The sequence below is a fragment of the Nicotiana tabacum genome, chromosome 18 (assembly GCF_000715075.1).
Source record: "Nicotiana tabacum cultivar K326 chromosome 18, ASM71507v2, whole genome shotgun sequence".
Lineage (NCBI taxonomy): Eukaryota > Viridiplantae > Streptophyta > Magnoliopsida > Solanales > Solanaceae > Nicotiana > Nicotiana tabacum.
The window spans coordinates 28,870,192-28,884,019 of NC_134097.1; positions in this window are offsets into that span (position 1 = coordinate 28,870,192).

Sequence of the window (13,828 nt, forward strand, 5' to 3'; positions counted from 1 at the left end):
CACACTCCATGATCCATCCAATAAATTTCTGTGGAAATACAAGATCTGTGAGCATATATTTTAATTATTGCCAATCCAGTGAATCATATGCCTTCTTTAAATCAACCTTGAGAATACATCTTGGTGTAAGCCTTTTCTGTTGTAACCATTAAACAACTCATGGCTAAACAGAATATTATCCACAATACTCCTCCCTTCTATGAATGCAAATTGTGCTTTCCCAATTATACACTCTATTACCTTCTTAATCCTTTTAGTAAGTATTTTTGCAATAACTTTGTAGACTGTAGTGCAACAGGCAATATGTCTATAGTCTTTCACAGTTGTGGGGTCTGGTCCTTTGGGAATCAATGTTATAGCTGTGCAATTCCATGCTTTCTTCATCTTACTTGTCTGGAAAAAGAATACCACAACTTCATAGACCTCTTGTCTCACTTCATTCCAGTGCATTTTAAAAAACTCTACTAGAAAACCATCAACTCCGGGGGCTTTGTCATTTGGCATGTCTTTCACTGCTTCATCAACTTCTTCATAAGTGACTTCCTGAATTAACTCTTGTTGCTGTTGTATTAATAAGCATACACCTGCTTTGATGATTTTAGTATTAGAACATGGTTTTAGTATAAGTGATTCATCGTTGTAAACATCCCACCATTTTTCTATCAACCTCTTCACATACTTCTTTTCCATGTTTGCTCCACTTCCATTCTACCTCCATGTGCTGGCACCACAAATTCTATGGCTAATAATTTCAGCAGTTCACTCTCAGAAGAAAAAAAGATGACTTTGTTCGATACAAACAAGGAAAAAACTCTTAAGAAGTCAAAGTCTCATTGTATAATTTAAACCAATCACAATCGTCCATTGAAGGCCCACGTGGATGCATCTGGGATGTCCATGTTAGTTAATAAATAATGTGCTAAAAAATGTTTGAAGTCCCCAACATCTTCTAGAAGGAAGTAACGGATGATTAGTCATGTATATCTAGTTTTGCATTTTGTATAGATTCCTTTAGTTTGTTATTTTAGACTCAATTAGGAATAGACATCTGTATAGGCCAGTTTATGCAATTTTGTATTTTTCTTTCTTAGAAATTTGTATATATAAGAGTAGTACACTGAATACAATCATCAAAATACAAGAAAATATTTCCTATATTCTCTAATTCCATCATGGTATCAGAGCAATATGACTCGATCTCTAGTTCTTCTCTTTTTCATCTTCTTCATTTTATTTTCCTACAGCCTCCATCTTTCTTTACTTTTCTTCCTAGATCAATTCCCACGGCACCTGCAACTTATGATTCCTCAGTCAGTTCTCCAATCCCTATCTCAGATACTCCTGCTCCAGTGAATCCAGCCATCTCTGATTCATCACACCCTTATTATCTCCATTCTTCAAACTAACCTGGTATGGTGTTGGTTCACACTGCTTTTGATGGAAAAGGTCATAGGGATGACTTCGTACACTTGTCATTACCCTCTCAGCCAAAAACAAACATGGCTACATAGATGGCAGCTTCACTCAGCCAGACCTTTCTGATGTTTTTTTCAAAATCATGGAATCGATGTAATGACATGGTTATCTTGTGGATCTTGAACTCCCTATCCAAAGAAATTACAAAAAAGTGTTTTATACTCTAAAACTGCTAAAGAAATTTGGACTGAGTTAGAGGATCATTTTGGACAATCAAATGGAGCTCAACTCTATCATCTACAAAAAGAGTTGACTGACCAGATTCAAGGTAACTTAGATATCCCAGGGTATTACACTAAAATCAAGAGGATTTGGGATGAGCTAGATGCTCTTAATACCTGTGACCATTGCACTTGTTCTTGTGGAGGCAAGTAAAAAACACTCAAGTCCCTTCAAGATGGTCGGCTCATTCAATTCCTTATGGACCTCAATGAGACCTACCCAGCTATACGCATCAACATCTTAATGATCTCTCCACTCCCTAGTGAGAATCAGGCATATTCTTTGCTTATTCAGGATGAGAAGCAACGTGAAGTGCATATAAGCCAACACCCTGTGGAATCTTCTTTTCTAGCCACAAATCAGTAGGGATATGCACAAAAATCAGGAAAAGCAGACATGAAATTCAAATGAACCTTTGAGTCAAAGAAATCCAACCTATTTTGCAAATACTGCAAGAAGCAGGGACACACCATTGATCAATGCAACAAGATCTTTGGTTTTCCCTCCTCTTTTAAGTTTACCAAATCCAGAAAGTATCAAGGTAGAGCTCACATTAATCAAGCTATAACCTCACAACAATCAAGCTATAACCTCAGAGGATCATGGAGTGGTATCTGCACGAATGGAGACTGAATCTACAAGCAAAGTCATTACACAAGATCAGTTTTCTCAAACTTTTTCAGTTATTACAAGTGAAGATGGGACAACAAGGTGAACAAGTTTCTGAAGCCAACACCACTGCTAACTATGCTGGTATAATACACCGTCACACCAATCCTATATCTTATTTTTTTCACATTAATTCTTTATATTGGATCTTGGATTCTGGAGAAAAAAAACATATGACTTATGGTTACTCTATTCTTTTTAATGTTAGACCATTATCTAATCCAGTAAATGTGAATCTTCCTAACTCTCATAGGGTCAGAGTTTATGAAATAGGCAGTTTTCATGTTCTTCCTGATTTAGTTCTAATCAATGTCCTATATGCCATGATTTTAGATTTAACCTTCTATCTGTTTATAACCTCACCAGATCCCTTAATTGTCTCTTACTCTTTGCTTCTTTTGCTGCAATTTTACAGGCCCCTTCAATGAAGAGGCCAATGGTTCTTGGTAGAGTTCAAGATGGTCTTTATCTACTCAAGCCTATTCCAGTCAAGCATGTTTTAAAGCTAGTCCCTCAACTAGTTTCTAAGTTTCAGTCTACTTGTAATAAAACAACGATAGTCTAGCTTTTTGATATGTTGCTATAATTCATGATTTTGCACATTATATGCTTTGCGTTCATGCTTTAATGTTAAATTACACTTTGTTTGAGTGTAGTAGAGTCTATTTTATGTGTAGGTGCACCGAAAATGAAAGTAGAGCGAAAGGGATACTTAAACATCGAAAGTGCGCTCGAGAACGGTGAAAAGGAGAACCCGGGCAAAAGCTAGCTCGACCAGGCTTTAGCCTGGCGAGGCCAGCTTAAAGCCAGGCCCAACCAGGCATTAGCCTGGCGACTCTAGCTTAAAGCCAGGCCTAGTCAGGCGTTAGCCTGGCGACGCCAGCTTAAAGCCAAACAGAGGCTGGCATTATCCAGGCGACGCCAGGCCTAAGGCTAGGCCCGGTCCAAGTTTTGAAGGTTTTAATTGTTTCTCGGCTTGACTAGGAGTTGACCTACACATTTAGGGCTTGTCCCAAACATATAAATAGACCCGAAAATGCCACTTTGAAGGGCTTTTGCAACCGGAGGCAAGACTAGCTCGTGGAACACTACTTGAGAGTTGGATTCATTGATTTCTACATCTCTTTATCCTTATTCTGTAATTTAATTATGCAAATTACTTTGGATATTTGTACTATGAGTATGAGTAGCTAAACTCATATTTAGGGTTTTGATAGAACCTGTTTAAGGATGATTTTGTTGTTATGTTAATATATATTTTCCATAGTATTATCTCTATTTGTTCAGCTATATGCTTATTATTGTTGATTGAAGGGCCCTCAATTAACTATTCCTATTTAGTGTGCATTACTTGGGAGAGAGTGCATATTTAGGTAGTTGTTGAACATCATCACTCCTAACGTATATGAGGGATCAATACGAAGGGTTTAAAGGTGGGATTACGGATAACGAAACCTTGGGTGCGATCTAAGTGAATTGCACTTAAAGTTAGCTAGCGTAATTCAGGGGAATATGTCTAGTATATTGTTGTAATTACTCAGGACAGAGTTACGACAATCAAAGTGCTCATGATCGATATAGAAGACTTAGGTAAATTAATAGCAAACATAGCGGAAAGGATTCCGACAATAGGAAAAATCAGAACCTTAGATCATCCCCATTCTTGCTTATAAACCGTTTATAGTTAATCTTAATCACTGCATTTTCATTACGTAATATTTAGTTAGTAAACATCCAACCTATTACTTAAATATATCTGAAGATTGAATACGTGAATTTGTGTAAGTCCAATAGCTGTGATTGATAGGTTAATTCCATGTGGGATTCGACTCCAGAATTGTTAATCGGAATATATTTGTAGCGACTGCTTTGTCCTTTTTATAAGGCATAGTTGGGCTTAATCAAATTTTGGCACCGTTGCCGGGGAATTAACGGTATTATTAATTGCATTTAAAAAGGAAGTGCAAAATTCTTACTGTAGTCAATTTTCTTCAATTTAAACTGATCATTGAAATTCTAACGTTTTTAGTCTTGGTTATTATAGGTACATGCTTAGAAACTCCTCAAGAACTGGTGAATTGTTTGAAGCAGTATCAGATCCTGAGAAAGATTTCAAGGCATTGAATCGTGCAAATAGGAAAGGCAAACAACAATAGAACTCATCCGAAAAAATTGAACCAGACATGGAAGACGATCATCTAAAAAACAGAAACAATGTGAATAACCCAAACGATCAGGATGTGGTACCTCTTGTGCCAGAAGCAACACTATATGATTGAGTGCAACGCACCGCTGACAACTTAGCAACTGCCATTGTAGTTCCTCAGATACAAGCAGATTCATTCTAGATCACAAATAACATGCTACATTTGTTGCAGAATAAGGGGCTGTTCTATGGGTCATACGTTGAAGATCCTCAACAGCATCTGAAGAATTTCCTATCAATCTGTGCCATGTAGAGGCAACATAACGTGACACTGGAAGCAATATGGTTGTTGTTATTTCCATTCTCAGTGACGGGAGCAACTCAAACTTGGCTTAATTCACTCCCCATAAACTCCATCACTATTTGGGAGGAATTAGTCAAGCAATTTGTGAACAAATTTCACCCACCCGACAAGACTGCTCAGCAAATTGATGAGATACTGAGCTTCAGATAGAAACCAATGGAGACATTACAAGAAACATGGGAGAGATTCAAGGGTCTGCTGGTTACGTGTCCACATCATGGTATTCCGGAGCAGATGTTGGGGCAGAGGTTTTACATGGGTTTGGTAGATAGCTTGAAAGCCATTGTTGATACTTCATCAGGTGGAGCATTTTTGAGCAAGACATTCAGAGAAAGCAAGATCCTACTTGACAAGAAGGTACAAAACTCAAGATGGACAACAAGAAACGCTCCAATCACTCCTATGGTTCACTCAGTGGCTTTAGACCCGACTAACTCCATAGCTGAAAATATGGCCACTCTACTGACACAAATGAGCATCCTCACCAAAAAGGTTGATGAATCAGGCCAGAAACAGCAGGTACACATAGTTGATGCAACTAATGGGGGTTTACGTACATCATGCATTAATCAACCATATGTCTGCTCGTGGAGTGCTGAAGGTGATAACCAATAATATCAGGAGAACATGAATTATGTGGCCAACTATGGGGGACAGAGACCAGGTGGTCAGAAAAAATCAACATTATAGACCAGCTCAGCAGCAGTACAACAACAATAATAACCTTGGGGCTATGCGACCACATGGTCAAATGGTGCCTTACCAAAGGCAACAAGGTTACAACCAACAAAATCAGCAGCATGCTTATCAACAACCTCAATAACAAGACTGTGAGACACAAAGAAAGGTTTGCTAAACTTGAGGGAATGATGAAACAAGTGATTGGGTCCACTGGAAAACTAACTGACAGAGTAGACTCACATGAATCAGCGATAAAGAATATTTAGATCCAATTAGGATAGATTTCTATGGCCCTAAATAATCGTCCCCACGGACGTTACCTCCAGACACCTAAATCAATCCAAAAGAGCAGGGCCCGAAGCAGCTGATGGCAGTGAGTCTCTGAAATGGTAGAGACTTAGATCTGGAGCAATAAATTGCTCACGAAAGTAGACCGACTGAGAACGGGTGCCAGTACCCATTGAGATAGATGATTCAATAGGGTTAACTGAGGTGACGGTACATCATACGTAAGAGAACACCAACAAAGAAGAAGAGGTTGTGAAAGAGACTCATGTTGCACCAGAACCGACAGTAGAAGTAGTGCCTGAACAAGAAAAAAATCAAATCACAAGGAAGAAGTGACCTCCAATACCATTCCCACAGAGATTGGCCAACTATCAGAAAGATGAGCAGTACAAGAAATTCTTGGAGATGTTGAAGCAAATTCAGGTAAACATTCCATTGATTGACACTTTAAAGGAGATGCCTAGATGAAGGACTTGATGTACTGCAAGTTCGACTTTCGATACTTGGCCACGATTACACTAACTCAGACCTGCAGTGCTGTTGTGACGAGACCCATAACTGAGAAGCTTTCTGACCTAGGGAAGTTTCACAATCCCTTGCACAATAGGCAACTATGCATTTGCTAAGGCACTGTGTGATCTGGGGGCAAGCATAAACCTCGTGCCCCTAGATATCTACAAAAGGCTAGGCATTGGGAGAGCTAGACCCACATCTATGTTACTAAAGCTAGATGACCGGACAGTGAAAAGACCCTCTGGTATTCTTGATAATGTATTAGTACAGGTTGGGAATTTTGTGTTCCTAGTAGATTTTGTTATTCTAGACTGTCGAGTTGATGAGGAAATTCCCATAATTTGGGAAGACCATTCTCGGCCACTGGGAGAGCTTTAATTGATTGTGAAACTGGAGAGCTCAAAATGAGATTAAATGATGAAGAGATAACATTCAACGTGCATAAATTTATGCGGAGACCAAGTGAATTTACTAATTGCTCTCTAATAGATGCGGTGGATGTAATTTTGGAGGAGGAAGATGAGACATTGGACACTAAAGACCCTCTAGCAGCCTGTCCCATGAACTTAGATGAAGCTAATGGTGATGACTTGGCAGAGTGGATACTTGATCTTGAAGGACAAGGTTTTTGGAGAAGGGAGCTCGAATTTGAGCCCTTGCACTTAGAGGAAAGAAAAACTCCTCCATCTAAGCCATCAATAGAAGAACCACCAAATTTGGAACTGAAACCACTGCCATCTCATCTCAGGTATGCATTCTTAGGACCTGACTCAACTTTACCTGTTATTATCTCATCCAGTTTGTTAGATGTGTAGGCAGAATAACTTTTGCAGGTACTGACTGAGTGTAGGACTGCAATTGGGTGGACCATTGCAGACATCAAGGGGATCAGCCCGGCCTTCTGTATGCATAAGATTTTACTAGAAGAGGGGCACAAACCTTCCAGAGAACATCAAAGAAGGCTGAACCCCCCAACATAAAAGAAGTGGTGAAGAAAGAAGTGATTAAGTGGTTAGATGCAGGAATCATATTCCCGATCTCTGACAACAACTAGGTTAGCCCAGTTCAGTATGTGCCAAAAAAGGGAGGTATGACGGTAGTGAAAAATGAGAAGAACGAATTCATCTCTACACGAATAGTCACAGGTTGGCAAATCTGTATGGATTACAGGAAGTTGAACTTGGCTACTAGAAAGACCATTTACCACTGCCATTCATTGATCAGATTCTAGATAGATTGGTAGGGAGATCCCACTTTTGCTTTCTAGATGGATACTCAGGGTATAATCAGATTTCTATTGCCACGGAGGATAGAAAGAAAACGTCGTTCACCTGCCCTTATGGTATCTATGCCTTTCGCAGAACACTGTTTGGCCTATGCAATGCACCCGCCACATTCCAAAGGTGCATGATGGACATCTTCACAGATATGGTAGAGGAGATAATAGAGGTTTTCATGGATGACTTCTCAGTGGTGGGGAACTCATTCGATGATTGCCTTGTGAACTTGAGAAGAGATTTGAAAAGGTATATCGAGACTAATTTGGTACTCAATTGGGGACAGTGCCATTTCATGGTACATGAAGGTATAGTCTTGGGGCACCTAGTGTCAAGTAAAGGTATTGATTTAGATCGTGCAAAGTTTGATATGATAGAAAAGCTTCCACCACCCACTTCCGTCAAAGCAATCAGAAGTTTCCTTGGGCACGCCGGTTTCTATAGGAGATTTATAAAATATTTTTCCAAGTTGCTAATCCCTTGTGTAAATTGCTTGAAAAAGATCACCCTTTTGTGTTTTCTGATGACTGCAGGGTAGCTTATGAGGAATTAAAGAAGAGACTGGTAACAACACCTATCATAGTTGCCCCCGATTGGGAGCAACTATTTGAGCTGATGTGTGATGCGAGTGACTATGCTGTGAGAGCAGTTCTTAGGCAGCAAAAAGATAAAATCATGCATCCAATATACTACGCAAGTAGAACGCTGAGTGGAGTCCAGCTAAATTACACTGTGACAGAGAAAGATATGCTGGCAGTGGTGTTTGCATTTGACAAATTTAGGTCATACCTGATAGGCTCAAAGGTAATTGTTTACACTGACCATGCTGCTCTCAGGTACTTAATCGAGAAGAAGGAGTTAAAACTGCACCTGATTCGATGGGTGCTACTGCTTCAAGAATTTGATTTGGAAATCCGTAACTGAAAGGGAACGGAGAACCAAGTAGCTGATCATTTGTCTAGGCTAGAAGGAGCTGAGAAGAAGATTGAGGTAGAATAGATTCTGTAAACTTTCCCAGCTAAACAACTACTAGCCACGAGTCTCGAGGAGGCACCATGGTATACAGATATTGCAAACTACCTGGCGAGCGGTATTGTTCCTTATGACCTTTCCTCTATTTAAAAGAAAAAGTTCTTTCGTGCTTGTCGCATGTATTATTGGGATGATCCTTATTTGTTTAGAATTTGTACCCCCGAGATAGACCAGTCTTCTATTTTGTAGGCATGTCACGCGTCACCATATGATGGCACTTCGGGGGAGTAAGGACAGCTGCAAAAGTCTTAGAGTCGGGCTTCTACTGGCCAACACTTTTCAAAGATGCACATTTATGGATAAAGGGGTGTGATGAATTCCAACGAACCGGGAATATTTCCCGCCGACATGAGATGCCTATGAACTCAATTCAGGAGGTAGAAGTGTTTGATGTATGGGGGATTAATTTCATGGGGCCTTTCATCAGCTCATATGGCAACAAGTACATACTCGTCGCTGTGGACTACGTGTCCAAGTGGGTGGAAGCTGCAGCACTCCCTACAAATGATGCAAAGTGGGTAATTGGTTTTTTAAGAAAGAACATATTCACCCGATTTGGCACCCCAAGGGCAATAATCAGTGATGGAGGCACTCACTTTTGTAATCGAGCGTTCGTGAAGTTGTTAGAGAAGTATGATGTACGCCACAAGGTGGCCACCCCATATCATCCACAAATAAGCGGGCAAGTGGAAGTCTCGAACTGAGAAATAAAGAGTGTGTTGACTAAGACTGTGAATGCTACTAGAACAGATTGGGTGAGGAAGTTAGATGATGCACTTTGGGCTTATCGAACCGCTTTACAAACTCCAATTGGCATGTCACCATATAAGTTGGTGTTTGAGAAGGCGTGTCATTTACCAGTAAAGTTGGAGCATAGAGCTTGGTGGGCGTTGAGATAGTTGAATCTTGATATTGAAAAACAAGTAGAGTAACGGAGTTGCACGAGCTAGATGAGTTCAAATATCACGCTTTTGAGAGCACAAGATTATACAAGGAGAGAACAAAAATGATACATGATAGAAATATTATTAAGCGTAATTTTAAACCCGGAGATACGATGTTGCTATACAACTCAAGACTGAGGTTATTTCCAGGAAAATTGAAATCACGATGGTCAAGGCCTTTTCGTGTGGTTGAAATTCACCCCACGGGTGCTGTAGAGATTGGTGCGAGTAATGACTCTCGCAAATTCAGAGTCAATGGGCACAAATTACAACATTATATGGGCATGGATGAAGCAAAGGTAGTGTCAGTGACCCATTTGATCAAGCCTCCGATGTTGAGCGTACCTTAAATGCGCTTATCTGCATCGTGTCACGACGTTAAATCAGGCACTTCATGGGAGGCAACCCATTGATCTGTTGTATTCGTCATGCCATGACGTTAACTAAGGTGCTTGTTGGGAGGCAACCCAATTCATAGTTGATTTTTAGTATAGTAAGAATTTTTCTTTTTTGTTTTTAGATACTAACAAGTTTGCAGGTGAGTTTGGGTGAGTCGAGCAAGTTTTAAACGTCATGCGAAGTCAGGAAAATGCTAGGGATAGCCCGGCCATAGGCTGGCGTTGCCTGGATAAAGCCAGGGTCAGCCAGGCCTTAGGCTGGCGTCGCCTGGCTAAAGCCAGGGTCAGCCAGGCCTTAGGCTGGCGATGCCTGGCCAATGCCAGGTAGGTATTTTTTTGCCCTCTTTAAGTTATTTCTTCTTATTTTGGTCGAAACAAACCTCACAAACATGCCCTCACTCACTGAACACTCTACAAAGCAAACCCTAACCTCACTTCAACCAACACACACCAAGCTCTACAAGAAGTTTCACAAGAACACGATCGCATTGCACAAATTGCTTGTTCACCCACACACAATCACCACCCATATAGAGGTCAAGTTTCGTCTTGCTAGTCTTTCACACTCATCTGAAATTGTAAGGCGATCTAATCCTCACAAAGCTTCAAAGGTATGATTCTATCTCTTTTCTTGGTAATTTCGAGTTGGGTACATGAATTGAGTGGTGGTTGTTCTTCATTGTTGGTTATTCTTCATTGTTGGTTGTACTTCATTATGGGTGGTTGTTCTTCATTATGGGTGGTTGTTCTTCATGGTCTTCTTATGTTTTTGTGCCCCAATCCCATGAACCCCTTAGGAGTGGTGCTGTGATTGTGAAAACATGTAGTAGTACGGAACTCCCATGCCGATTTGGGAGGATGAGGCAATCCCTCAAGTTCATAAGAACTCCCATGGCACTAGTGCTTGTCAAGTGTTTGGTGAAATGCCTCAATGGCATTCCTAGTCCCCTTTAGAGCTCGAGTCTCTGGGATTGGTAATCTAGTGTTATGTAATCGTGCACCACATTAACAACTTAAGTGTGGTGTGGTTCACGAGTAGCCAATGTATTGGTGTTTGATTCTAATGTTAAGAAAATGCGAGGTGAAGTCTGAGTAACCTCGACAAGGTTGGGGAAGATTATGTGTGTAGTGTGTAATGTCGCATTATCTGACTACTACTCATTTGTGTAGGAACGAAGATGCCGCCCAAAAAAGACACAGTCAAGGGAAAGGCTGCTTCAATGGCCCAAGATAAAGAAAAGTCAACCTCCGCACCCCCTCCAAAGAAAAGAAAGAGGGGAGAAGCTGCATCTAGTATGACTGGTGCCCAAACGGTGGCAGCTATAGCTGCCATGCGTCCACAACCCCGAGTCCAACGAAAGTTTGGCATAAAAAGCATACCTCCGCATACGGGGGATTTGTACAAGCACTGTAGGACTAAATATATCCATCCGGAGGGAGCTATCCGGGAACGCAATGTGAAAGCAAAATACCCGGCTATTTGGAAAGGCATCCAGGATTTGGGGTTAAGTTATGTTTTCAAGAACACATGGGACATCAACCTCAACTTAGTAAGTGAATTCTATGTGGGGTTTGATCCAAAGGATGCTGAGGAGTTGGTGCCAATCTGTGGGCGCTTGATAGAATTTTCACCCAAGGCCATATGCGATTTTTTAGGTGCTCCCAATATTCCTATGGAGCCAATGGAACAATTCATTCGTAGGCCTACTTATAGAGAGCTGAGGCACACACTTCGTGGGATTGACTCTACTATTGCATGGGTTCGGGACAAGGAAATGAATCGTCACAAGAGGTTCCCTAAGAAGAAGATGAAGGCGGAGGCTCAAGTGTGGCTCAAGTTGATAAACGCACGGCTCCTACCGTGCAATCATGACACACTTGTAAGCCGTGTGAGGACCTGTGTACTATATTTCCTTATGACAGGGTAGAGGGTGAATGTGGGTCACCTGATTCGCCACTAGATGGCACAAGTGAGAACGAGCAAAAAGATTGATCGAATACCATTTCCTAATTTCCTGACTCGGTTCCTACAGCATAAGAGGGTTGAGGTAGAGCCTGAATTTGACCACACTATTGATTAGCTCATTCGACAAACAAATATCACTAATCTCCGGCTGAAAGGCAAGGCTGGGACACTGACAGGTGCTGAGCACAAGGCACATGATGGCAGTTTCATGGCCCATCTTTATGGGATGATGGATTTGCAGCTGCAGATAGGGAGTCGCCGGGCCACATCTGAGGAGAGGTCTGATTTGGAGCAGCGATACCCGCTCAACAACTGATTGGTGTAGGAGAGGGATTCAGACTCCCCAATGATGTGGAGGTCAACACACCGGAGCATTCTGAGGCTAAGCCAATGCAACCAGATGGTGAGGGAGATGGTGATGATAGAGAGGACGAACACGATGAAGAGTGGAGAGCGTTAGAGGATGACGTCACTGCTTGACCAAGGAGTTTTCTTGCACCCTACTCTTGTTATTTCTTGACTTTTTTAATTGTGCATGCACTGAGGATAATGCATGATTTAAGTGTGGGGTGAGAACTTGTATATATTAGTAGTTGTTAGCTTGTTTTTATTTTTGTTAGTTGTTAGATTGTTAGAATTTCTTGTTTTATTATTATTTTGTTTTATTTTTAGTTGTTAGATTGTTTTTATTTTTAGAATTTGTTAGTACTTGTCTTGTTTTGTTTTTATTATTAGTGTGTTTCTTTAGGCAGAAATTAAAAAATAAAAATAAATAATAATACATAAAAATATTGGACTCTTCCCGACGATGGATCTCCTAGACAGTTTTCTTGAGGAAAGTATATCTAAAGAAAATACCAAAAAGATTTTTTGTAGGTAGTGTAGTAATTCCCCCTTGATTTTTTTGGGCCACGGTTCTTTTACAAGAGTTTTTAGTTGAATTGGGTGTAAGTAATTTTAATTTTTAGGAATAGGAATCATGTGGCTAAGCACGTCATTGCAACAATATCTCTAAGCTTGGTGATGCCTTGAGAATAGTCGATGCTCTGGTTGAGATGCTTAGGATCAATTTTTGACTCTAGGATAAATACCTTAAATCGTGGATTCTTAAATTTGCTTAACTACTTTGACTGGAGTGTCGTGATAGAACTAATTCTGAATAAGTTATATGCCATGTCTGTGTGAGGTTTGCATGTGTTCTATGCATTGCATTTGATATCTAGAAGCGAAATAATAGTCTTGTTCAATCTGAGAAGTGATATAGGCAGTTCTTTGTTAAGCCAAATATATATAAAGTACCCACCTATATGTTATTTAACGTAGTTAACCCCTTTGATCCTATAATCCTATTTCTTTGGTAACCACATTACAAGTCGTACCCTTTTGTTTGAATCAACCGTATGTTTGAACCTTGTCACCTCTCATGAGCACTGGAATTGTGATGAATTATGGAAAAGTTAAAGTGTGGGGTGGTGGGTTGGCTTTTGAGTGGAACAATGAAATAAGGAGAAAGGTGCACTGGATGAAAAAAATGTATCAATAAAAGTCATTTGTATAGAAAAAGAAGAAAAAAGGAGAAAAGAAAGAAAGAAAAAATATGTAGATATATAGTAGTGTAAACTATAGTGAAGTTAATGTGGAATCTTGGTTTGACATAAGTAGGGGATTGAAGGTTGAAGTATTTGTATTATAGTGCTTAAGGGAGGTGTAGTCGCTTATATCCAAATGTATCCTACCCTACCCGCAACCTACATTACAACCAATGAAAGTCCTATTTGATCTTAGACTGAATGAACTCGATTATTTCTGAGAGCGAGTGAATTTTTCCTATCTTGAGTTTCCTACGTTATTA